Source organism: Hemicordylus capensis, chromosome 3, assembly GCF_027244095.1.
Source record: "Hemicordylus capensis ecotype Gifberg chromosome 3, rHemCap1.1.pri, whole genome shotgun sequence".
NCBI lineage: Eukaryota > Metazoa > Chordata > Lepidosauria > Squamata > Cordylidae > Hemicordylus > Hemicordylus capensis.
Window position 1 is genome coordinate 151,140,809 of NC_069659.1, and position 26,330 is coordinate 151,167,138.

The following is a 26,330-nucleotide window of genomic DNA, read 5'->3' on the forward strand; positions in this document are numbered from 1 at the left end:
AACTCCTGAGCAATGCTTTTCATAATTGCTATGACAATGGAAATAAAAGTCTTTATTAAACCTAAAATGGCTTTTAATAAAGTGATCCTCTAAGCAAAAATTGTTGGTGTTAATCTACTTGATTGGTTTTGCTAGGGAAATAAAGGGAATGCATATTTACTTCAGCTAAAGGATGATAAATGTGTTTCAACTATTTTCTTGGTTTAAACTTTGTTTAATTCATTTGCATGTATAAAGCTGCCGGTTGCAGCTTCTCAACAAAAACCCTCAGAATTTTTGTCATCCAACACTAGGACATTATAAATGAGAGACATAGAGCAAGTTCCAATGTTGTTTTATTCTTCTCTAGAGGAATACATATAGAGGCTTACTCAGGGGAAAGTTATGTCAGAATATAAAATTGGCATGAGTTCTGCCAGAGTGATTCATGAGTAAAAGCAGAAAGGACTGGACTGATTATTTGCTGGTATCCATTTTTGGATTGGAACTGGCTATTTCAGCAGGATTGAAATTTTCTGATAAACACTTCAAAAATGGCACGTTTCTATCTTTTGTGGTTTGTTCTGGGAATTGTAGTTCAACAACAGCGGAAGATGGTTGCCTATCTCTGCTCTAGGAGGTCTCATTCTCCATACTTTCAAATGGCAGAGTTTGTCTGGATTTTCTGGGGAAGTAATTATTTTCTCCAGGGTTTGGGTTTTTTTTTAGTAGTCCTGGCAAGGTCCGGAACCTACATGCAAAAATGCCTTATTTCTATCTTTTGTGGTTTGGTCTGGGAATTTCATGTCAGTGAGTGAGTGATTGAGTCCCAAGCAGCTTTATATTATAGCAGTCTGAAGCAGCTTTATATTTAGAGTATATTATATTAAAATTAGAAGTGCCAATTGCTTGTCAATTATACCGTGCCTTTACACTAGCCACCTAATGGTGCAGTGGGGAAATGACTTGACTAGCAAACCACAGGTTGCCAGTTCAAATTCCCACTGGTATGTTTACCAGATTATGGGAAATACCTATATCAGGCAGCAGCAATATAGGAAGATGCTGAAAAGGCACCATCTCATACGGCGCAGGAGATGGCAATGGTAAACCCTTCCTGTATTCTACTAAAGACAACCGCAGGGTTTTGTGGTCACCAGGAGTTGACACCAACTTGACGGCACAACTTTACCTTTACTTTACAGTCACTGGATGAAGCAGTATAGAGCAAGGACAGGTTTACTACTTACTAAGAAAAATACAGCATACTTTCCCTTGCATCTCCATAAGTAAATGGATTGTAGGATTATTTCTAAAACAGGGATCTTTGCTGTTTTTCAAGTGGGGCAGTTCTGCAAAAAGCCTTCAGTGTGAGAACCATTTCCCACCTTGCTGACCTCTACACAGTGCTGTGCTTTCCCCAGCACTGGGGGTGGAGGAGACTTTAAGAGAAACAGTCCCAGTGCCATCTTGTAAGGCATGCATAGGATGCTGAGAAGTATAGTCCTTCCCAGAGCTTTCTCCAAAGAATTCTAAGAGGAGAGCAATGGAAAGTGCTACACTTCCTAGTGTTCCCTGCTTGCCTGTCAAGATGGCTTTGGGGCTCAAGAGGGCTGTTTTCCTTAAATTAGTCCCACCAGTGCTGGGCAAAACATAGCATTGCGCAGTGGGAATGTTCACCTCCATGCAGTGCCAGGGCGGCTGTGCAGGGTATGCACATGAGCCTGCTAAGCAACGAGGGAGCCACACTCAGGGTTGATGGGAGCAGCCACTGGCTCTTGGACTCCTGGAGCTGTCACTGGTTCCTTGCAATGAAGGACACTGTTCTAAAATGAAAGCCGAATATTCAGAGTGGGGAATCTGAAGAGGGGATCAGATTGAGGTTTGGGAAGGCCCTCGACATGGCCACAAACCTACTCACTGTAGGACGAACACTCCCGACTCCCTGCAATGTTGTAAAAGATGAGATGAGGGCTCACCTGTCTTCAGATCAGATATTAGGTTCATTTGCTTTTTAAATCTCTCTCTCTCTCTCTCTCTCTCTCTCTCTCTCTCTCTCTCTCTCTCTCTCTCTCTCTCACACACACACACACACCATTTTTGTTTAAGGCCAAAATTTTCAAATTGATCAAGGCCTCCTGTCTAGGTGTAGAGACCTGCTATGGACCTGTAAGAACTGGGAGCCCAGAAATGATCCACTGCTATTATATACACCAGGGAGTAGCTTGGGATCTGCTTGCTGTTTCTGAGACCCCCAAAGGGGAACTTAGCAAACAGCAGCTGGAGCCCCCTGATCTCCAGGTCAATGACTAGAGCAGTCAGGTGCACCCTTTGGCCAGAGAAGAAAGTGTGGAAGGGTCACAAGAGTGGAGGGAAGAAGCAGAACCTTCTAAAAAATTTTGACCCAGTCCATGGATTGTCATGCAGAGCACCAAGATGCATGGTAATGAATTCCATTATCTCCAGTCCATATTTGTCCTCTGAACAGAGAGTTAGTGTAGGATCAGTACACAGTATGCCTGTGTGTATCTTAGATGAAGATAGTTCAAACCATTGGTTTCAGGAGATGTTTAGACTGGCCATGTAATGTAGCCAAAATTCTAGCTGGCCTTTTGGGGCTGTTGTTTATTCCATGGATTTGAATTCTTCTGCTTATATAATTGACTGTAAATTGTTTTTAGATGATCTGCTTGATGTTATTTATTACTGTTTTACTTTTCTGCTTTGGAGGAGGTTGTTGGTCTCCTTGATGATTTTAATTGAAAGACAGGGTAAAAACAGTAGTACCTAAAATAAAAATGAATCTGGGAGTGCAGAAACGGAACCTTGCTACGTGTGTATCTCCAGAGGCAAGAAAATGGCTTTTTATTCATATTCCTGTGACCAATCTCCCTTTCTGCCTCCTCCTCCACCACTAATAATTATGCTCTTGTCTGAAAACCTCTGAAATGTGCCTAATATGATCCTGCCCACTGGAGACCTTTTACATCATTTTCCCAGGCAAGGGTGACCTGATCAAATCATGCTGTTGACACTGCAGCTGAAACGACCCTCCAATAAATGAAGCAGGATTAGCCAGACCCTATGGCAAACATCAGCTCATAATATGCATCAGGAAATGTCCATAGCTCATTGGAACTTTGCTTTGAAAGATGTGTGCCTCGTGCCTGAATTGCAAGCATGCATTTCCCTATGCGATTGCCAAGTTTGATGAAGGACAAGTATGAGCTGAAGCATTCATATAAGTATTCTGAAGCTTTAGAATTGTACTACAGAAGTGAAGAAACTGGAATTGGGCACAGTCTATGAATCTTGGGTTTCTAATTAGTTTTGCAAGGGGAAAAAAGAAAGAAAGTTTCTAGCCCTTAAGGCTGAACAGACATGTGCGTGTTGTGTATGAAAGATACAGAAAAGGACTGGAAAAACAGAGAGAACCTTTTAGTTATATATTTTAGTTATATATTTCATCTTCAGCAGTCGTCTTCTTCAGTCGTTAGTGAGGCGGGCATTCATGCTGACAATGGTAAAAGTGGGAAGTCCAGTCCTAGCTTGCCACTGCCACTCACCCGTCCCACTCAACGAACATGCTTATGGCACACCGTTTGTCTGAAAGGGGAGGCACCTTTCAGACATAAGTGTGTTCACCGGTGATTCTGTGAGCAGCAACCAGGAGGTTGCTGCTCATGGAATCGCTACTGAACATGCTAATGAACATGCCTTCCTCTTCAGACAAATGGTGCTGTAAACGTATTTGTCAGGTGGGAGGGGTGAGTGACAGCCACAGGGTGGGACTTCCTCCCCGCTTTTGCCATGGTAAGTATGAGTGCCTGTGGCGCCAATAACATCTGAAGAGGGCTAGTAAGAGAGTTGGATTCCAAACCAGGTTCTGGGAGACATGGCAGCAGTTCTAAGGATACTGAAGAGGGAAAGAGCTCTCAGAAAGGTGACATCTGCCACGATACGAGTGTAAAAATGGTTTAAATAAGAATTAAAAGCATAAATAAAAGTTTAAGCATTATCCTTCAAGTTAAAGCCATGAGGTGTAAGGTGTTCAGTCTCTTTTATCAGTCTGTTATCTATGTATAATTTTTTGGTGACTGACTGCATCTTTCTAGGACACAGCCTACTGTAATGCGACATTGTTTGGTTGCCTTCCAGGCATACAGGTGAAACTCGAAAAATTAGAATTATCGTGCAAAAGTTCATTAATTTCAGTAATGCAAATTAAAAGGTGAAACTAATATATGAGATAGACGCATTACATGCAAAGCAAGATAAGTCAAGCCTTAATTTGTTATAATTGTGATGATCATGGCGTACAGCTCATGAGAACCCCAAATCCACAATCCCAGAACATTAGAATATTGTGAAAAGGTTCAACAGTCTAGGCTCCAGGTGTCTCACTCCAATCAGCTAATCAATACATAACACCTGCAAAGGGTTCCTGAGCCTTTAAATAGTCTCTCAGTCTGGTTCATTAGGAATCACAATCATGGGAAAGACTGCTGACTTGACAGTTGTGCAGAAAACCATCACTGACACCCTCCATAAGGAGGGAAAGCCTCAAAAGGTAATTGCAAAAGAAGTTGGATGTTCCCAAAGTGCTGTATCAAAGCACATTAATAGAAAAATTAATTCTAATTTTTCGAGTTTCACCTGTATATCTATCTATCTACACACCTACACACACACACACACACACACACACACACACACACGGCCTGCAAGAACTTGCAGAAGGGCTTGACCTCCCTTCTCCCCCAATGCAATGTTGAGGGAGGGAAGTGATGGGGGAAATACAAGAGGGCAGCATTCATTCTAAGGCCACATTCTCACTTATCACAGAACCAGAGTTGCAGGGGTGAGAGGTTACCAAACTGTTACATCTAAATGCATGCAGCTCTGGTCCCGTTTGGAAAGTGACCAGAGGTTGTGCTATGCAAACTCCAATTTGAACCCTCAGCTTGTAGTGAGTGTTGCTGCTCATACCTGAGGTTGAAGTTTGGGAGCGTTATGAGCAAATGTAGAACTAAGGCCGCATTTGCTCTAACCGGGGTTGAGGGAGGAGGCTCCTCCCTCCCACTCCCCGTTTCATCTGAATGCGGACAGGAGAGTGGGAGTGGGGTGGGGTAGGGTGGAGAGTGGAACCGTAGGACCATTGGACCCACGGTTCTGTGTTACATGCAATTGTGGCCTAAGTTAGTCACAACTGAGCTCCATTGAAATTAATGGAACTTAAATTAGTCATGACTAACTTGTTCCATTGATTTCTATGGTGCTTAATCATAACTAAGTAGTCTGGATGCTGCCTAGCGAATATGGCCACTAACCGGAGTGGTACAATACAATTAGGTTGGGGTTACCCCCCCCCCATTCCATGCTGGATTGCCAACTCTAAACTTAAGTGCTACAAAGGGGTACATTTGGGGGTTTGCTGCACAGAAGGTTGTGTGGTGAGTCCACAGCCTGAGGTATATGTTGGAGGCATACAATTTGGGGATGCCCTCCCCCCTGCCCCGAAGAGCTTGATTTTTTTTAAAAAAAGTTCTACCATTCTGTTCTTAGGGGAGAGATTTAGGCATGCACAGCCCTCACTTCGAAGTGTTTTGTTTTTTCCTTTCTTTTTAAAAAAGTAAAGTATTTTTTCCTGCATTCCTGGGAAGCCCCCTTTGTAGAGACCCTTACCTTTTTTGTGTGTGGGTGGTCCTGTTTCACTGCCCTACTTGTTGGCATGGGGTCACCAACTTTGCTCTTAGAGGGTGAAATATATGCACATATATTGTGTGTGTGTGTGTGTGTGTGTGTGTGCGCGCGCACACACACACACACACACACCCTGCTGCTTGATTTGCATCAAGTATGGAGGCCACCATTGAGGCTGTCTTGTAGAATGTTGGCATTTTTGTGCACAGAGCCTTGGGCTGAAGGATTCTTCCAAAAGGGTTTTTGTTGCCCCCGTTCAGGTGGAAATTGCTTCTTGCTCACAAAACCAGAGGCAAGGTTTTCAATTGTACCACTGCTGTAAACTCACATTGCTCCATCCCAGACACTTCTCTCCGACTTTTATAAATTTACTCAGTTAAAATGATACAATGTAACAAGAAATAAATCTGCTATGCCCTTTCCAGGAGGCTACATGGTTCAGTTTTCTTTGGATGAAAGTGGACGGAAGACTGAATGTTTCTTTGTAATATTTACTTTATTTACATGTAAAGAAGAAGAGCCTACAGGGAAGCCGACAAGGCCTCCTAGGGGGGTGAGGATCCCCATGAGCAGTTCCCCACAAGGCTGCACCCACAATTTGAGCTGACGCAGCTAGAAACTTTCTACCTCTGCCAACTACTGTTTCTCATGCACATGTCTGTCCCCTCTCTTCTCAGCTGGAGGGTGTAATCCCCACTCTGATGGGTATAGCTTTCAGAAACACAGAGTCCCCCAGCTATTAGTAGACCATCTCCTAATCATTAGTTCCCAGTGATGAAACATCAATGGACTACCCTGGACTATTTACCAGCTGTCACAACAAATGCTACCGACAGTGGAATACAGTATAGACTAAACGGTTGTATTATTCAGTGATGTGGGTAATGCTGGAATGCCATCCAAGTTTTTTCTCCATTTCTCACACATCTTTCTCTAAATGTACCACTCGCAAAATATTATTCAAAGGCCTGATAGGTTTGCATGACAATGCCAAGGCAAGGGTTCGTGCTTGTTGCAAATTCATATCACACATCCGCATATGCTGTAAATTTAGTTTATGTTGTTGTAATTAGCAGTGACACGGACAGATTGCCTTAATATTCTCACTCCTCTTGCTTAGAGGAGGTCCTTCACAATTTGAATGCCACAAAATATCAATACTGATGTTTTATGGCAAGTTGCCAGCGCAGCCTCAGGACAAGAAGGATGGGAGAGAAGGCAGTTTTTGCTAGAGAGCAGAGTTTGTTCGGCCTCATAAGACATTTATGAGGTCAGTTGTATGTCATTTCAGACACCAGTGGAGAGAAACACATTTAACCTACACACACACACACACACACACACACACACACACACACACACACACGGCATTTCTCACTGGCATGAGTGCACTGTATTCTTTTGCCTCTTGTATTGATTCTCTGGATGTCTGGATGTGTGTCCAAGTGAAAAGATCTCTGATTAAGATGGCAGACAGAGGAGCATTCCTTGAGGACAAATCAGTGGTCACTTCCACTGGCATTCAGTGGAATGCTGGGTGGGATGCATGATGACATCGCCAGCAGTAAGATTGCCAAGCATCTGTCATTTTAAGCACTTGATCAGGCTGCTAAGAGACATTTTTCAGCTTTAGACATGAGCAGCACAGGAAAGAGAGAGGTTTGCTAACTTTTTCTTCAAGAATAATGACACCTAGCAAGATGGATCAAGTAGAATCACGGCAAAAATTGTGGGTCCTTTGGAGTCTGGAGGGTAAGGGTTGATGCCAGAGCATGATCTGGCCAGTAGAGCCTGACAGAATCTGGTCAGTTGTGGTTGGAGTCATGCAGCATGTGGGCTTTTCAGACCATGCAGCATGATCCAAAGACAAAGCACCATGACTTTTCAGATCCTGGGGGAAGGGAGGATGTATCTCAGTGGTAGAGCATCTGTTTTGCATGCAGATGGTCCCCATGCTTTGCAAGGAGCGCTGTGGTACCTCCATGTAGGGCAGGGAAAGACTCCTGCCTGAAACCCTGAGAGCAGCTTCCAGTTAGTATAGACAATGCTGAGCTAGATGGATTAATGGTCTGACTTAGTATAATGCAGTATCCTATGATTGCATATTCCTGGCTGGGCCAGTAAAATACTGGCTGTTTGGCAAGCCTAAGCAGAGATAAGCATCTCATGCTATAGGCAGACTCCAACAAAAGCCAGGGGTGCGGGCACAACAGTTGTAAGTAAGTAAGTAAGTATTTAAAATATTTATATCCCACTCTTCCAGTGCAATACTGCTCAGGGTAGCTCATGAAAATAGTAAAACAATCAACATGCTAAAACATAATGGAACAATAGAACATTAGTAAAATAAGTAAAATAACTAAAAATAGGAGATAGTTAGAACCAAATTTGGAAACTGGAAGTTTAAAAGGTTTTAAAAATTAATTAAAAACCCATCAAATAGCAAACACTGAAAAGCCTCTTTAAAAAGATGGGTCTTGAGATGCTTTTTTAAAATGCTAAGGGAAGGGAGCATGATGAAGTTCCTCCAGGAAGGCGTTCCAAAGCCAAGGGGCCACTACTGAAAAGGCCCTATCTTGTCCATGCCAACTGAATCTGAGTCACTGGTGGTGGTGGGGTGCTACAAGCAGGCCCTGAGACGCTGAATGAAGGGCCCTGGCAGATGCATATGGGTGACTGCAGTCCAACAGATACCCTGGCCCCAAGCTGTGTGGGGCCTTAAAGGTCAAGACCAGCACTTTGAATATAGCCTGAGAGCAGACCTTGATTGGTGGGCTGCCCTCCTTGCTTCTCTTTTTACTTACATAGATGCTTTGGCTATAATCCCAGAGGACTGGGGTGTTTCAATAATAGTACCACTTTACAAGAAAGGATTAAGGGAGGATCCAAATAATTACCGACCGATTAGTCTTCTTAGTGTTTTCAGCAAGTTATATGCCAGGTATCTTTTGAGGAAACTCCAGGATTGGTTGGATGATCAGTGTATCCTAATGGCTGAGCAAGCGAGGTTTCGAGAAGGCTTCTCTACAACTCATCAAGTATTTACATTGCAATTTTTGGCTGAAAAATATTCCTTTAGACCTAAATCGTCCCTGTTTACTGCTTTGGTAGACTTCAAGGCAGCATTCGATTCCATATCTAGGGACAAACTCTGGCTGAAGTTAAAGGAATCATCTATAGACCGTCGTTTACTTTTATTAATTTACAATTTCCATCGTAATACCCATCTCAGAGTACAATGCTCTAGAAAAGGGCACCTCTCGTCTGAGATTCCTACCTATAAAGGAGTTCGGCAAGGATGTATCCTTGCCCCAGTCTTGTTTAATTTTTACATAAACTCAATAGTTTCGCATTTTAATGATTTGGATTTGCACTTTGCCAAACTTGTTGGCAGACATGTTTCATTATTGCTCGATGCAGATGATATTGCCCTTCTACCTTAAACCAGGATAGGCCTCAGTTGTGCTTTGACCTCCTTAGGTAAGTATACTGAGAAGGAGGCTTTAGAGATCAACTATTCTAAGACCAAGATAATGGTGTTTTCAAAGCACCCCAAAATCTTTAAATGAACAATAAATAGGCATAGTACTGAACAGGTTAAGGTTTTTAAGTATTTGGGGGTAATATTACACCAAACTGGAACACGTAAAGCCCATCTTGATTATATTTCCCAAGGTGCTCAACAGACGGCAAATGTGATTAAGTCCTTCTATTACTCTAGGGATAGGGATGTACCCGGACCGGTTCGGAGGCCATGTTGGAGGCCTCCGAACCGGTCCGGTTCCCAGCTGGTCCGGCATGGAGGGGGGTTGTAGCTTTAAGGGCGGGGGTGGTACTTACCCCCTCCTGCCGCTCTTCCCCCTCTAGCGCTGTGGTTTTAGAGAAAGATTCTGGGGCGGCAGCATTCCTCCCTGCCGCCCCTGGCCCCATCGTTAGCCTGCAAATACCGAAGTAAAGATCATGCATGCGCCCGTTCTGCCGCGTGTGCACATCCGCCGCCACCGTGCATGCTCCGCAGACATCACATGTCGACATGTGACGTCAGCGGAGTGCGCGCGGTGGCAAGTGCGCACGTGCGGCAGAACAGGCGCATGCGTGATCTTTATTTCGGTACTTGCAGGCTAACGACAGGGCCAGGGGCAGCAGGGAGGAATGCTGCCGCCCCAGAATCTTTCTCTAAAACCACAGCGCTGGAGGGGGAAGAGCGGTGGGGGGGGTAAGTACCACCCCCCCACCCTTAAAGCTACAAAAAAACCCCGTGCCCGTCCGGACTGGTTCGGACCCTTGCACATCCCTATCTAGGGATGCCTTTTCTGTACCAGCAGCTATAAAATTGTTGAAGGCCAAGATATATCCTCAAATTCTTTATGGGGCGCAAATTTCCTCTGGGAAATTTCTCTCAGCTTGAAACAGTACAAACTAAATTCCTGAGGGCTATTTTTCAGGTACCCAGGAGTACAGCAAATGCCATCCTTCGTAGAGAAGCAGGGGTCACCACTTTGAAAGCAAAAGTATGGATTTGCATAATTAAATTTTGGTTAAGCCTGGTCTTCTTTCTGGCTGGTCTTGCCCCTTTAGTGTTATCAGACAGTTTCATTTCCAAATGGAAATCAGCTCTGAAATTAAAATTGCATCACTTGGGCATGTCTCAAGAAGATCTTATTGGGCGAGGATTAGAGCAGGCACTTTGCTTTGTGAAACAACGGCTCCGAGATATAGATTTGCAGGAGGAGTCTGCACGGCTACCCAAGGGAATATACTTAGGTTCTCAAACTTTTAACTATAAACTGGCTGAGTATTTAGACCAGATCTTGGTACCAAAATTTAGGAGATTTCTGACCCTTGCGCGATTGAACGTTCTCCCTTAGGCAGTACTTGATGGTAAATTCAAACGACTTCCTCATGTTCAGCGCTATTGTCCCTGCAGCTCAGGGGATATAGAGTCTATCACCCATGCTATTCTTTATTGCCAGTTTCATAAGGATGCTTGCACCAAATTTATTGCTCCTATTTTAGCCACTTATCCTGGTCACACAGACCAATTTTATTTGGAAATTATGCTGGCCAATTTTAAACCTGTAATTTCAGATAATGTGGCAAAGTTCTGTTTTGTGGCGTCGAAGCTCCATAAAGACTGTATTAGTAATTTGAACAGTTTGTGATTTTGTAAACTTTTGAAATTCTTGAATTTTCTTATTAATGCTATTAATTGTTATTGTTTGTTAATCTGGTCTGTGACCTCAATAAACATACTACTACTGCCTGAGAGCAGACTGTTAACTAGAGAAGCCACCACAGGATCAGAAGCTTCCAAACAAGGACAGTCCCTCAGTGCATTACAATAATCCAATCTGGATGTCACCATAGCATGAGTGACTGAGATCAGGACTGACTTTTCCAAGTCTGTAGGTGCCATCCTTTTCAGTGTGAGATAACACCACACTGACCAAAGTACAAACTCTGCCCCTCATGATGTACAGTTCTATCACCCTTAGTAATGCATTGATACTCTGGATTTTTAGTAATGTGGGCTACCAAAAATAGGTAGAACTTGGCCAGCCTTGGTGCCTTGATAACATCCATAGCTTTTTTTACTCCCAGGTTTGTCCTACAGATTGTATGATGTATCAGACTGCTGGTCTATGTAGCTCACTGCTTTCTGCTCTTAGTGTCAGCAGCCCTACAGTGGTTCAGGCAAGGATCTTTCCCTCTCAGCCCTGCTCCTTGAGGCCATTTAATGGGCATCTCCCATTAGATACCAGAGACTGATGTCCTGGGACATTCTGAATACTCAGCATGTTCTCTGTAACGGCTTCTCCCCTTTGATTCAACCTGTATCCAGCCTGCAAGAGGCAAGGATTCTTCTTTACTCCGACACCCATCTGGCTTAGATTTGTTGGATCATGTTTTTGCTCTCCAGCTTAGGACCACATTTTGCTAATTGCTTGCTAATTTTAACCCTAAGTATCCAGGATTATACAGTCCTTCTGCTGCCCCCCATGGCACCAATGGAAACAGCTCTCTGATAACACTTTGTGGCTATTCTATGGTATTGAATATGGCATCGACGGTATGATATGATATGATATGATAAAATTTAATCATGATTATGACAATAGCCCGTTGGAATTTGAAAAGTATCCAATTAAGAGAATGTTTATACTTTTATTCCAAAAGATGCCTTTTGTTATTTTTAAGAATATTCCTTCTAATCATTTTATGACTGAAACCTAATAGCAGTTTTCAGATATCTGAAGGGCTGTAAGATAGACGAGGTGGTTGAACATTAGGAGAAAATTGTTAATAGTAAGAGCAAGTCAACAATGGAACTAACTACTTAGAGAGGGCTGGGCTCTCCCTTGCTGGAGGTCTGCACACAGTGACTGGGCAGCCAGCCATCTGAATTGAGAATTGTTTGTTGACAAGCAATATATAAATATAAATATAATACTATAACAACAACAACAACAACATAATATAAATCTGTTGTTCTAGCTCCTGCACTGAGTGAGGGTTGAACTATATGGCCTACCATCACCATCCACCAACTCTGCAATTTTATGATTCTCAATATTATGTAAGAATCTTGTGGACAATATTCCTCCTAATTTGAGTGCAATGTTCTTCCTACAAGGAGATTGCACACAAATACCTGCTGCTTGTTATTGGCCATTGGTCTAATCGTAAGCATAATCACATTTTTTTGCTAGACAGAAGGGATAAGAATAAAGCTTTCTCGTGTTTTTGCAGGGTTAATAGTTTATTCAGCTGTTCAGTGGCACATATGATTACAATTGTTGATTGCGTTTTTTGTGGATTTATACATCTTTTGTTATGTGTTTGCATTAATTTACCTTATGACTTTGTTATGACCTATGATCAAGACCAAGGTTTCTTAACCTTGGGTCCCCAGATGTTGTCGGACTACAACTCCCATCATCCTCAGCCACAAAGGCCATGTCTGGGGATGATGGGAGTTGTAGTCCAACAACATCTGGGGGCCCAAGGTTAAGAAACCCTGGTCTAGACCAGGGCTGCTCAACTGCAGCCCTCCTGTTGGCCTACAATTCCCATATTCCTGACTATTGGCCACTGTGGCTGGAAGTTGTAGTAGAAAAAAGGCTGGAGGGCAGAAGTTGAGCAGCCCTGATGTAGACAAATAATCATTTATAATATTAGCTTGGAGTAGTTACCCTTGTTGGAGTCAAATGACCCTGAGATTGCTCCAATATAGTCTCAGTTAGGTTCTCCATATTTACTGGGCATCAGTTATTGTTGTTCCTTCTACTTTCCTAATTGTTCATCCTCAATACGCTTTTGTGATCAGTTGTGATCAGTCCAGTTTTGTAGCTGGGAAACTGATGGACAAGCATACTTACCAGGATCACCACAACTCCTGGGCTTCTATGCCATTGGAAGATATTCTTTTTGTGCCTCTAATGAAGACCCATTACTGAAATGCACTGGGCATAATAATCTTGTCATAAATCCCACTTTGGCGGGGGGGTGCATTTTGGAGTTTGTCTCTCTTTTCTTTGACAACTACTTACTGTCTTCTTCCTGGGTAACAAAGATTCTTGACTGGACCCAGCTATGCAGCTTGGTCATTGGTCCCCTCCCAGGCAGCAAGAGCTATAAAAGGCTTTGTCTTTGGTTTTGGACTTCACTATATTAATATATAATAAACAACCTTGCCTGGACAACAGTTGTCTACTGGCTTTTGATTTGTTCTTTTACTCCTGACATCTTCCAGCTCATGGCTTGTGAGTTATATCCATGTTTCAGAGATGATCTATATAAATGTATTCTTATCAGTGTGTATGTGTAGAAAAATTATGAACATCTAATCATACCCTTTCTTAAACCTGCTTTGATTTCAGTGAGAATGCTTCCAAGGGCAGATTTTGTCCTGGTAATTATGCATTTTTTCTGGTCAGCAATTTTTATTTTCCTTTAAGAAATAAATATGGATGCTAATCTAGATCCCTTTATGTATTTTAAGGGCCTTTCCTTTGAAGTAAGTGAAACCACTTTTTTGTTTTGTTTCTTGTACAGATTACAATTCCAAATCTGATGTGGGTACCCTTAGTCTATGAAAAAAGGTTCATTTGTTTAACAGAGATCACAAATGAAAATTGCATTCAAATATAAATCTTCTTTCATTTGTGATGCATAAATTTCTGTGATGCTACTATTGCATATAAGTTTTTTGATGCTACTATTTTTCATTTATAAGGTAAGCACAAATTCATTGTAATGTAAAAGCTCCTTTGCACTGGCCTCAAGGTGTATGCCATAGATTGCAGATACTGCACCTTTTTGTTTTTATCCCTGGCATTGCAATTTTTGTAAAAAACACTTTACTGAGTTCAACATATAAGTACTACTGAGCAAAACAAAAAAACAAAAAACAAAAAACCCCAGAGTCTGCCTTTAACTGTTGCAGTGCCTGGATTACAGTCAGCTTTCGCATGTGAGTAGAAAGCTATATGCAGAGGTGCTCTTACCCCTGGACTTCAGGGCTGAAGTCCAGGGCCTCCACACCCCCTGGGGCCCCCCAAATCCTCTTTAGTCTGTCCTGGGTGGTGTGGTTTGTGCCTTCAGGAACCTACATGTTAAAAACAATAATGCTTAACTTGCAGCAGAGGGGCCTCCCAAGTCCTTTAGGTCCAAGCTCCTAAATTACCTAGGTGCACCTCTGGCTATATGCAAACGAAGAGCACAACTTACAAAGTCCCCTCTGACTGGTTACATCTTTAGAAAAACAAGTAGCTTGAACAAAGTAGGAGGTCACTAGTTTTTCAGCCACTTGGTCTAAACTATGCTGAAGGGCTGTTGTGAGGATAGAAACATAGGCTGCCCTAAATTCCTCAGAGGAAGGGTGAGATATAAAATGGGATAAATATGTTTAACAGCTACATTAACGTGAAATTAGAGACAACAAAATGAATGGAGCAAAGGGAGATGCCAAGGTGTGTGTGTGTGTGTGTGTGTGTGTGTATTTGATTTATATACTGCCCTTCCTAAAGTGGCTCAGGGTGGTTTACATTAAAATAAAAAACACATAATTAGAATTTTTTTAAAAAATCATTTAAAAGCAGATTATAATTAAAAGTAGCTATCATTAAAAACCAGGCTAAAAAGATGGGTCTTTTAGACTCTCCTGAAGGCCTTAAATATACTGTTGAATGAAAGCACAATGGTGCTTCCAGGGCAGCTCACAAAATTACAATAAAAAAAATTAAAACAACCATCGAAACAGGACAATTTGATTAAAACACAGTCAATTAAAATTGTTTTTTAAAAGCCCGAGAGAATAAAAAGGTCCTTGCCTGGCACTAGAGTGACATCAAAGTAGGCACCAGGTGGGCCAACCTAGGGACAATATTCTACAAACAGGGCACTGTAGCTGAGAAGGCCCTCTCCCTAGCCATTCGGGTGTAGGCGGGTTAGTCCAAAGGTGCCTGTATTCCTTGAAAAGGAAAACACATAGAATACTCTTAGTACTGGCTTCAAAGTTAAGAGACCTGTGGATAACTCTTGAACAATCTCATTCATCCAAATGGTTGGAAGGATGTCCGAAATCTTGCAATATCAGAAATAGTGGCTGTAAAAGAAAGGTCACATTGAAATGGGAATGATGGTGAATCTGAACAGTCAGGAGCTTTTGATAACAGAGGTACACATTGGCTGCTTTACTTCCAACACCATAGCAGAAAAAAGGTTACCTGTTTTTTCTCATTCACAATGAACTTGGCCAGAATCGACAAGGCTTTGTTTGGTGAATGTGTTCTGTATGTTTGCCACACATTTTCTTCGTGTTCGTTTGGCTTTGCTTGATTTCAGTGGCTAGCAAGCATTTTTCTGAAGGGAACGGAAATCAAACTCTCTAACTGATTCTCCATCAGCACATTGGGACCCCTAAGCTATTTTTACATGCTGATTTCCTGTTTCAATTAGACTGGAGTTTCCAATGGTGTGAAAAATTATCTCATTTCCAGGGCATGAAACCAAGCTACGAAGACGCTGCCGGTGAGGGGAAAGTGTGGCTCATCTTTCCTGTGGTGTGCCATCTCTATTAGACTTTGTAAACTGCGGCAGTTTGAAATCTTTAACCAGCCATTACTAATAAGCATATGTTAATTGTAGCAGAGATCATAAGCAGGTCAATTAGGAGGCAAAGACTGGAACAGAATGAAATGTTCCGCTGGAGGGAGAATTCAGGGCAGGTGTCGGCCAGCATGCACACCCTGGCAGGAGCTCAGAGCATCTTGGGTAGAGCTCATTTAATGTTTTGATTTGCTGAATTTGCATTTCAGATTTCCATCCTTAATAGACAATATAGGCAGTCTTTGTTAATGAAGCCGCTGATTACATGTGCCATTATAACTGGGAATAAGCAGGCCAGCCTTGTTTGGGAGATTAAATCCAAAATAAATTGGATTAAAGACAGTGCTTCAGGAATCATCTTCTTTTCCCTCTCTTCTTTCCCTTTTTCTCTGAAGCCAAATGTGGGGAGAACTCCATTTGTTTGAGGCATATGGCTCTTAATTTGATTAGTGTGTTCTGAGGTTTGTTTCTACTATTTTCAAGACCATATCTTCTTGCAAGTCAAAGGTGCAAAATTCCCGTGTTTTTAGCGAAATGAGACTGAAAGCGATCCAATGCTACTAGGCAAAACAGGAGCAAAGAAGATTATCATGTCTTTATATAAAATGGACATTTTAAAAAAAAGCATTTGTAGATGTAGTGCCACTTTTGATGCAGGCTATAGAAACCCGAGTAAAAATAAATGATTTTGATGCGGATGGTTTCAAATGAATATCTTACTTATTGCAATTCTGGGTGCATTCTGGCTACATGAGTCCAGATTTACACAGAGGTCTATTGTGAAGCTACTGAGTACTCACTACTGACCCTACTACTACTGACCCTACTACTTAGTAGGGTCAGAATTTCCAAAATTATTCCAGAAGAGTTCATTTGGGATTTTATGCTAAATTAAGCAACTTCACCTCCTGTTATGCAACCATATGTGCCCCTGACCATCATGTGGTTAGGCTTTGGGCGTGGCTAGGCTAGAGGTCTGGATAAGGGACATAAAAATAGGAGATTCTTCTGTGAAGATTGTGTTGAGCCAAAGAGAGTTCCCCAACCCAAAGCCAAAGGCTCAGCAATTAAGCCTTTGGTCAATTCAGGCCAATTTAGTAACTGTTCTCCCATTTTGAGGCCCTTTAATGCAAAGCTGCCAAGTAAAGAAGTAAGGTTTTGATACAAAAATACCTCCTCCTGGGTGTGTGTATACATTTCAACATAAAAATGAAATGGACAAAACAGATCTGGTAATAACAGCTCCACAACTGAAACACCTATGTTGGTTGCCTCTTACCCAGACTTGGTGGTGACAACATGATACACTTTCAATATCCAGGGCTTGTGGGCTTTGTCCTTAACAGTTTGAATTGGACCATGGAGAATTCTCAGGATCTTGCGATTGGGGTTACATGGTACCTCTTGAAGACACACATAGAAACAGGGAATAGATTTTATGGGACAACAAGAAGTGGTTTTAAGTGGAACTATTGGAGCCTACTAGGGATGTGCAAACCGGTTCAGATCTGAACCGGTTCGGAGGTTCGGATCCGAACCGAACCACCCCCGGTTCGGTTCGGATTCGAACTGAACCGGGGGTGGTTTGTTTTGAACTGGTTCAGACTGGTTTGGACCCCTGAAAATTGGTAGGATAGTAGTTGGCACCCAGGGGTACCTGTCAACCAAACCCCAAAGCAATCGGACACTCGTACGATTTTGTATGAATTTTTGAAAAATATTTTTATTTTTTTCTCATAGGATATAATGGGACTCGAACCAGGCCATTATTCCTTATTGTGGAGCAATCATGGGTGCCAACAACCATGCAAACCCTGAAGCAATCAGACACCCCTATGATTTTTTAGGAATATTTGAAATATTTTTAATTATTTTTCACATAGAGTATAATAGGGGTGCCTACCACCCAAAAAATCCCAAGGCAATTGGACACTCCTCTGATTATTGGTGAATTGTTAAAGTATTTTTGAATTCCTCATAGAGAATAATGAGGATTGTAGCAAATGTATAGCTTCACATGGGGGGAAAGGGGTGTCGTAGAGTGCAGTGTGGTGGCTGGTAGTTCCTAGGGTGGGCAAGGAAGCTACCTGAATTATTTGAAAGGAATTGGGCAAAGGGGTGATTTTTGGTTAATTGTTGAAGTTTACGTGTCTTTAAGGTTTTCCCCCATTAGATATAATGAAGGGTGTATCGCTTCACATTGGGGGGAAAGGGGTGGCCTAGAGTGGTGTGGGGTTGGTGGTAGTGCCGGTTAGGGGCAGGGAAGCTACCTGAATTTTTTCAAAGGATTTGGGCAGAGGGCTGATTTTTGTTTAATTGTTGAAGTTTACGCGTCTTTAAGGTTTTTCCTCATAAGAAGTTATAATGGAGCTTTCAGCAGCCCCATAAGTGCACTTGGGGGGTGCTGCGGTGGCCCAGAGCAAGTGGTGGTGTAGTGCACATAGGGTGCCAACCACCCCCATGGGTTTCTAACCCATGGGGTACAGGGTTCTCTTGTTTCTGAGGTATTGAGTGTGGATTCTATGATAGCAAATGAGATATGCTATCATAGAATCCACACTCAATACCTCAGAAACAAGAGAACCCTGTACCCCATGGGTTAGAAACCCATGGGGGTGATTGGCACCCTATGTGCACTACACCACCACTCGCTCTGGACCACCCCAGCACCCCCCAAGTGCACTTATGGGGCTGCTGAAAGCGAATCCCATTATATCCTCTGAGAAAAAAATAAAAATAATTTTCAAAAATTCATAAAAAATCGTACGAGTGTCCGATTGCTTTGGGGTTTGGCTGACAGGTACCCCTGGGTGCCAGCTACCATCCTAGCTACTTTTCGAGATCCGAACCAGTTCGGTTCATATCCAAACTGGTTTGGATCCAAACCGAACCAGGGGGTGGTTCGGACAAAACCAAAACCGAACCACCCCCTCCTGGTTCGGACCCGGTTCGGATCCAAACCGAACCGGGCGAACCGGTTTTGTGCACATCCCTAGAGCCTACAACACAGTGTTTCTAACCTAGGACCCCTCCCATGTGCTACAGATTTGGTTTGTATATGATCGTCAACATATGTTTGACAAAGGGGTGTTACCTGTTTTTTGTGGGGTTTTTTTGAGAAGCTGCCATCTTGAATCAATATGGCAGATTGCCAAAAACAAAGAACTGTCAGAGTCCCTTAGAACCGTTTCCCATGTACTCCATTTGTATCAGGCTATAACTTCAAAAGCTATTAGAGGGACACACACACACTCATGGATGGATACACACAGACATGTTCGTCTTATAAGCCTTCTTTGCTTTGGACAGTACAAAAAATTCAGCTCATCATAATGAAACACTAGATTAGGTGTGTTTCCTTTCTGCCTATTTGTTAGTCAATGACATTGTTAGTCAATGTTAGTGTAGGGTTTTTATTTTTATTTTTAAGGTTATTGAAGTATCACCACAGAATCACTTTTCACCATTAGCTTTCTACCATAAGGTGGGGGGGGGGATGCTTAGCTAATTTGCAAATCACCCTAAATAACTTGATGTTATAGGATGCAATCTACTGGGAACTTGAAATGGAATGGGAGTTGCCCAGTAGCAGAAATATGCTTATTAGTTTTAGTATTAATGTTAAGAATATTTATATTAGACTTTTTAACAAAAAGGTTCTCATACGTCTGCTTTGAGGAGGCTCCCAGTGGAGTGAGCCCATAATATAATTATATACCAATAGCTCCATTATTACCTAAGTTATCACAACTATTGCATCAGCTAAGGTTTCTACTTTCAATTGTCCCAAAGGGCCAACTAGACGCTACTATAGGCATATGACTGCCACCCATCCACCTCCTCCCACTTCCCTGGTAATGTTTAGTTAAAGAAGACATGACATGAGGTTATTGCATTCAGTGGTTTTCTTCATTGACTGCCTGTTGCAGGGGACAGGAAAATCCTGAAAATAATTTCACATCACGTCTTCTTTAACTAAATGCTAAGAACCTCTAACTTAATAAACTAGGAATTCTGTCACTGAACCTTATTTATGAATTTAGATGTTTATCCTCCCCTAAGAGAAATTGATATAGCATGTTCAGTGTGTTGGGTTTTTACAAACAGAACAAAAATGATGTGCAGAAATCATTCAGCTTTGCATTCTGGGGCTGCATGCACCTTTCCCCTATCTCCTTGACCCCATGCTGATGCTGGCCCTAGTCACATCCTAACTTTCCACTGTTTCATCATAATTCACCCACTTCTATTTGACTACTATGTTGTTCTCTCTCCATGGATACTCTCCTGTACCATTCATTTTCATTAAAGTACATTCTTTCTTTCTAACTCATGCTAGTCATTCCTTATTCCTTACTTCCCACCTGGAAAAGCCACACACACACACACACACACCCTGAACCCCACTTATAGCAACCACTCTCACTAAAGGGCCTTGTCCTGCTGCAGCCTGTCCCTCCCTCAAGCATCTTGTAGAGCCAGCTGTTAAAGAAAACCCACACCATAATCCTCTCTGTCAGCTTCAAAATACTATTACCCAAACACAGCAGAATGCCCTCAAACCTTTCCCTAACGGTCAGTGCCCTTATGCTTGCCTGAATGCATGTTTACTTGAAACCCTTCACTTACATTTTACAAAATAATCGAAACTACCCATTAAAGTGGAAGCCATAAAAAACAGAGTTTAATTTCCTGCTTTCTCAGTTACTAGAAAAACCATGCTTCTTGTTCTTTATGAGGATTCTGCATTTGCTGACTTTGTAAATTTCTGGAAAGATCTCGGTTTGTGGCTGTTTATATTGTTCCTTGTGCCCTGGCTCCTAATTAGTATAAATCAAATGTATTTCTTGTCATGGTAGCATAAGTAATATTAGGATGCTCACATAGTTGATTTAAGATGAAGAATGCTGGAGGGGGGAAGCCATGGCCTCTCTGTTTACTTCTCAATAGATGGGCCTTAGAGCCTGAGAAAATAAGAAAAGAAAAATGCTGGAGGATATTATTTATTTGCTTTCAGGAGTACAACATATTAGACATAAAAATGCTTGTCCGTTGGTAGCAGGGCGTTACTTTTAGTTAGGGATATGCATGAACGGGTTTGGCGTTTCTTTTCTGGAGCGCCAAACCAGTTAAGAATGCTGGCGTTCAAGCCAGTTTGGAGGTGGGGGGGTCCTTTAAGGGGCAGGGAGGGTGCCCTTATCAGCCCTGCCACTTTCCCTCCATTGGTGCAAAACCCAAAAGCATTGGCATGGGGATGCAGCATACTTCCCTGCAGCCCTGGTCAGCATCATACCGGAAATGGCCGATGCGCATGCACGTGCATGCCATGCACATGAGCTTCGGCCATTTCTGGTGCGATGCTGAGCAGGGCTCCAGGGAAGTATGTTGCAGCCCCGTGCCAATGCTTTTGGGGAGCGTGCCGACAGGGGGAAAGTGGTGGGGTAGGAAAGGGCACCCTCCCTGCCCCTTAAAGGACCCCCCACCTCCCAAGAGTACACGAACCAGTTCGTGCACATCCCTACTTTTAGTTTCATAATGCAACCAAGATGCTGTGGGCTGGACCTAGATTTTCCCCTCCCATTTTCACCATTCCATTCCCAGGCATTGAAAATGGGGGCCATTTCCGCCATCATTCAGCTGGGCATGAAACTCACTATTAGCAGTGACAGCAGCAGTGTTCCTCTCTGTGGCTGGGAGTCACCTTTCCCCACAGCCATTACTGAGCAATGCTATGTCATCACACCATGACTGATGCCACATTTCTCCCCCTTGGAATGATTTCACATGATGACTTAATGGATGCTACTGCTCTCCACGAGGAGATCAACTACAAAACAATGGCAGCCGTTCAAAATAAAACAAGGCACAGGTGTTGATTTCGGTTTCCTCTCCCTCCCAAGATTTTGCTTTTGGCTAAGCCTTATAATGCATCCTGATGTACCACAGGTAGTGGACGTAAGTCTCAGCTGGGCTGCTTCTCACAACCCCCACTGCCTCTCCCAGAACACAACAGACCCTACTCTTCCCAGAATATGATACTGGCACAGTTGTGTCATTATAGTTAAGGTGGAGAGTAGTTTCAACATTCCACCATTATAAGCCCTGAAATCAAAACAATTTTTCTGATCTGCCTGCCCATCAGTATACAATTGCTAAGTGACAAGAGACACCTCCCCTGCCAATTTGGTGAAGATCATTTTGAAAATGGCTTAGATAGAGCAATTAATTTTTTGGAGTTTAAAGGGTTGGTGGCATTATTCCAGATAGAGGAAGTGGTATTTACATGATTTTGTAGTCCATTTGCATAGTTTCAACCTTTAGACTGCATGCCAGAAAAGTACCATTTGTATATCTTTCTGGGACCCAACTGATGCTTATTTCACAATTGATCCTCAAAGTTGTATTTTAAGATGCTGAAAAATGCATCTTTGCAACTAAAAGAGTCTGTGTAGTAGGACTTTTGAAGCTGTGGTACCCACAGCATTGTCCTCAACCAGTATGGCGGCCAGCTGCTTCCCTGTCTGAACCCTGGGAGCACAGTTTCCTTCCCTGCCCTCTTCTTTCCTTCCCCTCACTACAGCTATACCTTTTAATACTGCTCCTACAGCATTTAGAAAAGAATGCTGTTCAGCTCTGGTCATTGGTTACTTCCTGGTCATCAGTTCTTCAAACCACATGTGTTTAATCCCAACCTCCAGGCTCCAGCCATAACTGGTGCACTTCTCTGTGCAGCCAGATGTAAGCGAGAGGCAGGGGGAAGGAGATGCGCTCCATTTAGCTAGGCTGTGAAGGGCTCCTCTGGGCTGCAGTGTGTGTGGGTATGTGTGTGTGCGCATGAATGGCTACTATGTGTGTGTGAGAGAGAAAGAGAGTGTGTGTATGTGTGTTGATGTGAATGGTTGCAGTGTGTGTGTGTGTGTGTGTGTGAATGGCTGCAGTGTGTGTGAATAACTGCAGTGTGTGTGTGTGTGTACAGCTATGTCACTTGTGTACAACTTTTACACTATTTTGCTGATAACCCCATCCTGAAGGAAATTAAATGAAGCAGGAGAACTGGGAGGTTTATGGGGAATTTCTGGGAAGATAATCTGTACCTTTGGACACAAATGTTAAAGCATTTGTTATTTTTAATTATCACTGGTGTGTGTGTGTGTGTGTGTGTGTGTGTGTGTGTGTGTGTGTGTGTGTGTTTTAAAGAGAAAGAAAAAATAAAATACAGATTTAAAGTGAACAAAAATTACCGGCCTCTTGTTGTGTCTTTATTCACTGCTGAATAATCATGAGGTGGGGTCACACTATCACTATTACTGAATCCACTAATTTCATTTAATTGGTTTCTTTTTCAGGCAGGGGGTAGGAGTGTGACTTTATCTTAATTGGAGGTTTTCCAAAGTTTTTGGTGTTCAACATCAGGAAGTTCTACCTTGTGGCTTGGGTATGCTCTTCTCCATAGTGTCGAATCAGACTTTCCTTTTTAAAATGCCTGGAAATTCAATAATCCAAAAACCTTCGGTTTAAGATTAAGTTAAGATGCTTTACATTTTCACTTGTGCTATAAAAAGCATGGAAATTACAAGTTAAGGTGCCCATCTTAACTTCCATTCCATATAAAGACTTTGTACAGTCTGGTATATTATGATGGCTTTAGAAACGAGGCTCCATGCACCCATACTTTGCCTTGATCACAGATGCATCAGGCAGAAATTAATCAGGGGCATCTCTAGGAAGTGATTAGGGAAGCTGCACCGGTTAAATGTCTGCCTGGATGCATCCCCCCCAGCCCAACGTCCAACTGAAAGACCAAGGCAAAGTGCGGGTGCATGGAGCCACCCTCCAGATAGTACTCTAATAGTGCACGCTGCCTAATAGTCAGAGTATAGAATAGTCCTTTTCAGATGTTGTCCCTAGACTGAAAGGGAAAGACTGGTTGAGTCAATGGTGGCACACAACAGAGAGAGAGTAGTATAATAAGCAATAAGTGTGACATATATAAATACTGTGATATAGACTTCTTGGGGAAAGAATTGAATGTGTGAATTGAATTGAATAGGTACTTTCCATATCTATTTATTTAACAGATTTATATACTGCCCTTCATCAACAACATATCGGGGTGGTGTACAAAATTAAAATGACATCAAAAGATAAAATAAAAAATTCCATCTTGGAAGCTTAATACAGCCATAAAAGAAAGTCATACAAGACGTAGCAGTTAAAACTCAAGGAATTGGAGCAGCATTAACAAGCAATAAAACATACAGAATAGCATCAAAAACAAGAATGTCTTGGCCCTGCCTAAAAGAAAGCATAATATGGGCAGAATATTTACCCCACACTAGATTTACTGTTATTTGAGCAAGCCTCTAGCTCATGTGCTCCCTCCCCCCCTCCCCCCCTCCTTGTATGCTAAAAATCCCTTACTTCCTGTTTAGCGCAAACCATATTTTGCCATTACATTTGAAATGGTAAAAACGTGCTCTCCAAATCAGAACTGCAAAACCCAATTTAAGCCAATTCTGGTTTGGAGGGCAAGTAAAACTATAGTTTGCCAATGTACATGGCAATCCATGGTTACCATTAAACAGAAAGGAAGGAACAGGACTGGAGTGCAAAAGGAGAGGAGGGAGGGGTTGGAGTAGGCTTTCTCATTTAACACTACAACATGGATTCTCTGTGCACTGAGCCACAGATACAGTTAAGTTAGGTCTTCTAGGGAAATCAACTATCAGTGATTGGGTTGGCAGGGGTGTACATGTACCATTTGGAACAGAGTTGGTGTTTACTTTAATTCAATTCTGAAATATTTGATACAACTGAATATTTTAAAAGAAGAGTCTGCTTATCTATCTGAATGATGAAATGAAATTACAACTTCTGGATGATGGTACTATCACATGTTTTGGCCATGAGAATGTTGCCCCAGAGAGGTAAAAGAAGCCATTGCAGTTCTTGGTGCATTGATGTCATCTGTTCTTGATGACTCGCCATATCAGATGATGGGGCACTTATATCCTGTACCAAGTTTTCTTCAAGAATAATCCCACATGGAGTGCAATTGTACAATTTTCACTGCTTGGCATAACATGTAATGGAATAACAGAATTTGAAAATGTACTCTGTCTAAAGACAGACCAGAATGCATATCTGTCTGGACAGAATCCTTAACAGGTATTCCTCTCTAAGAAAAACCTTGAGTATTTACATAGGAACATAGGAAGTTGCCATATAACGAGTCAGACCATTGGTCTATCTAGCTCAGTATTGTCTACACAGACTGGCAGAGGCTTCTCCAAGGTTGCAGGCATGAATCTCTCTCAGCCCTATCTTGGAGATGCCAGGGAAGGAACTTGGAGCCTAGATGCTCTTCCCAGGGCAGCTCCATCCCCTAAGGGGAATATCTTACAGTGCTCACACTTCTAGTCTCCCTTTCGTTTATGTTTACAGTGAAATGCTGAAGTGCCTGTCTTAATGCTTCATGATTCCCTTCCACCCCAATGTCATTTCCTTCGAAAATAAAATAAAAGCTCTTACTATAAACACTTGCAGGTGAGGATTATTAATAAAAATTGGCAATCTCTTGAAATGCATAGCACCACTTACAGAGGTAGAACACATGTGTGGGAATCTGTTATTTAAAGACTCCTATCACTCCACCTCTTTAGTTTATTTTTTAAAAACTATTTTGGGCTACTGCAATCCTGGGATTTTCTGGTAGTATTTGATTGGGATGGTACTGCCAGGCAACAAAATCTTGTCTTCAAAACCAACAGGAGCCATATGTTTCCTTCTAGCTTACCCTCAGTGCATGCCAACTTCTCTACAAACCAAACTCACATTCAAAAATGTTGTGGATTAGAGCTGTATCAAATTTGCTCCCAAAAATTCTCCTTTCTGAATGTTGAATACTCTCTGGATATTCAAATCATTGCCGAATATTCATGGAATGTTTGATGTCACATTGGATGATTGGATGCTTGATGTCACATTGGATGATAGTTGCTTTCAAGTTAACTATGAAATTTCATCTCAGTGGCTAGACTGTTGATATTTGTCAGTATTTGATAGTTAACATTAAATTACATTTAATGTTAAATTACATTTAATGTTGGGCAGTATTTCTTAGCTGACATGGAATGGAAATTAATATCTGATCGTATGTGATAGATGGAATGCAATGGTGACAGCTCATGAGAATTCCTATTTGATGACTATAAAAATGTTTAAAGATGCCAATGAACAGCTATGTCAAAAAGTCTAAAGTACTCCAGTTTTTAATTTTGGAACTTTCACATTGAAAAACTGAATTTCAGCTATAAGATGCCACATTTGAAAGGCAAAAACTGAGTGTTTGGGCAGATTTCGAATATTTGCAGAGACTCATTTCAGCTCTAATAAGGGCAATGTGTCTTTAAGATTAGAAACAGACAACAGTTTTTGAAATCACGGAAGATGGCCTAACTGAGAAAGGCATTGTTGCACTTGTGTATGGCCTTTTATTTTGTTTTCTTGTTACCTTTGGGCAAACATGTTTTGCAAGT

The 26,330-nt window shown here is 42.1% G+C and overlaps 1 long non-coding RNA gene across 1 annotated transcript in view; it reads left to right on the forward strand.

Moving 5' to 3' along the window:
- Window positions 1–26,330, forward strand: part of LOC128348824 (uncharacterized) — a 282,395-nt gene that overhangs the window by 46,245 nt on the left and 209,820 nt on the right. The gene's annotated exons all lie outside the window — the stretch shown is intronic.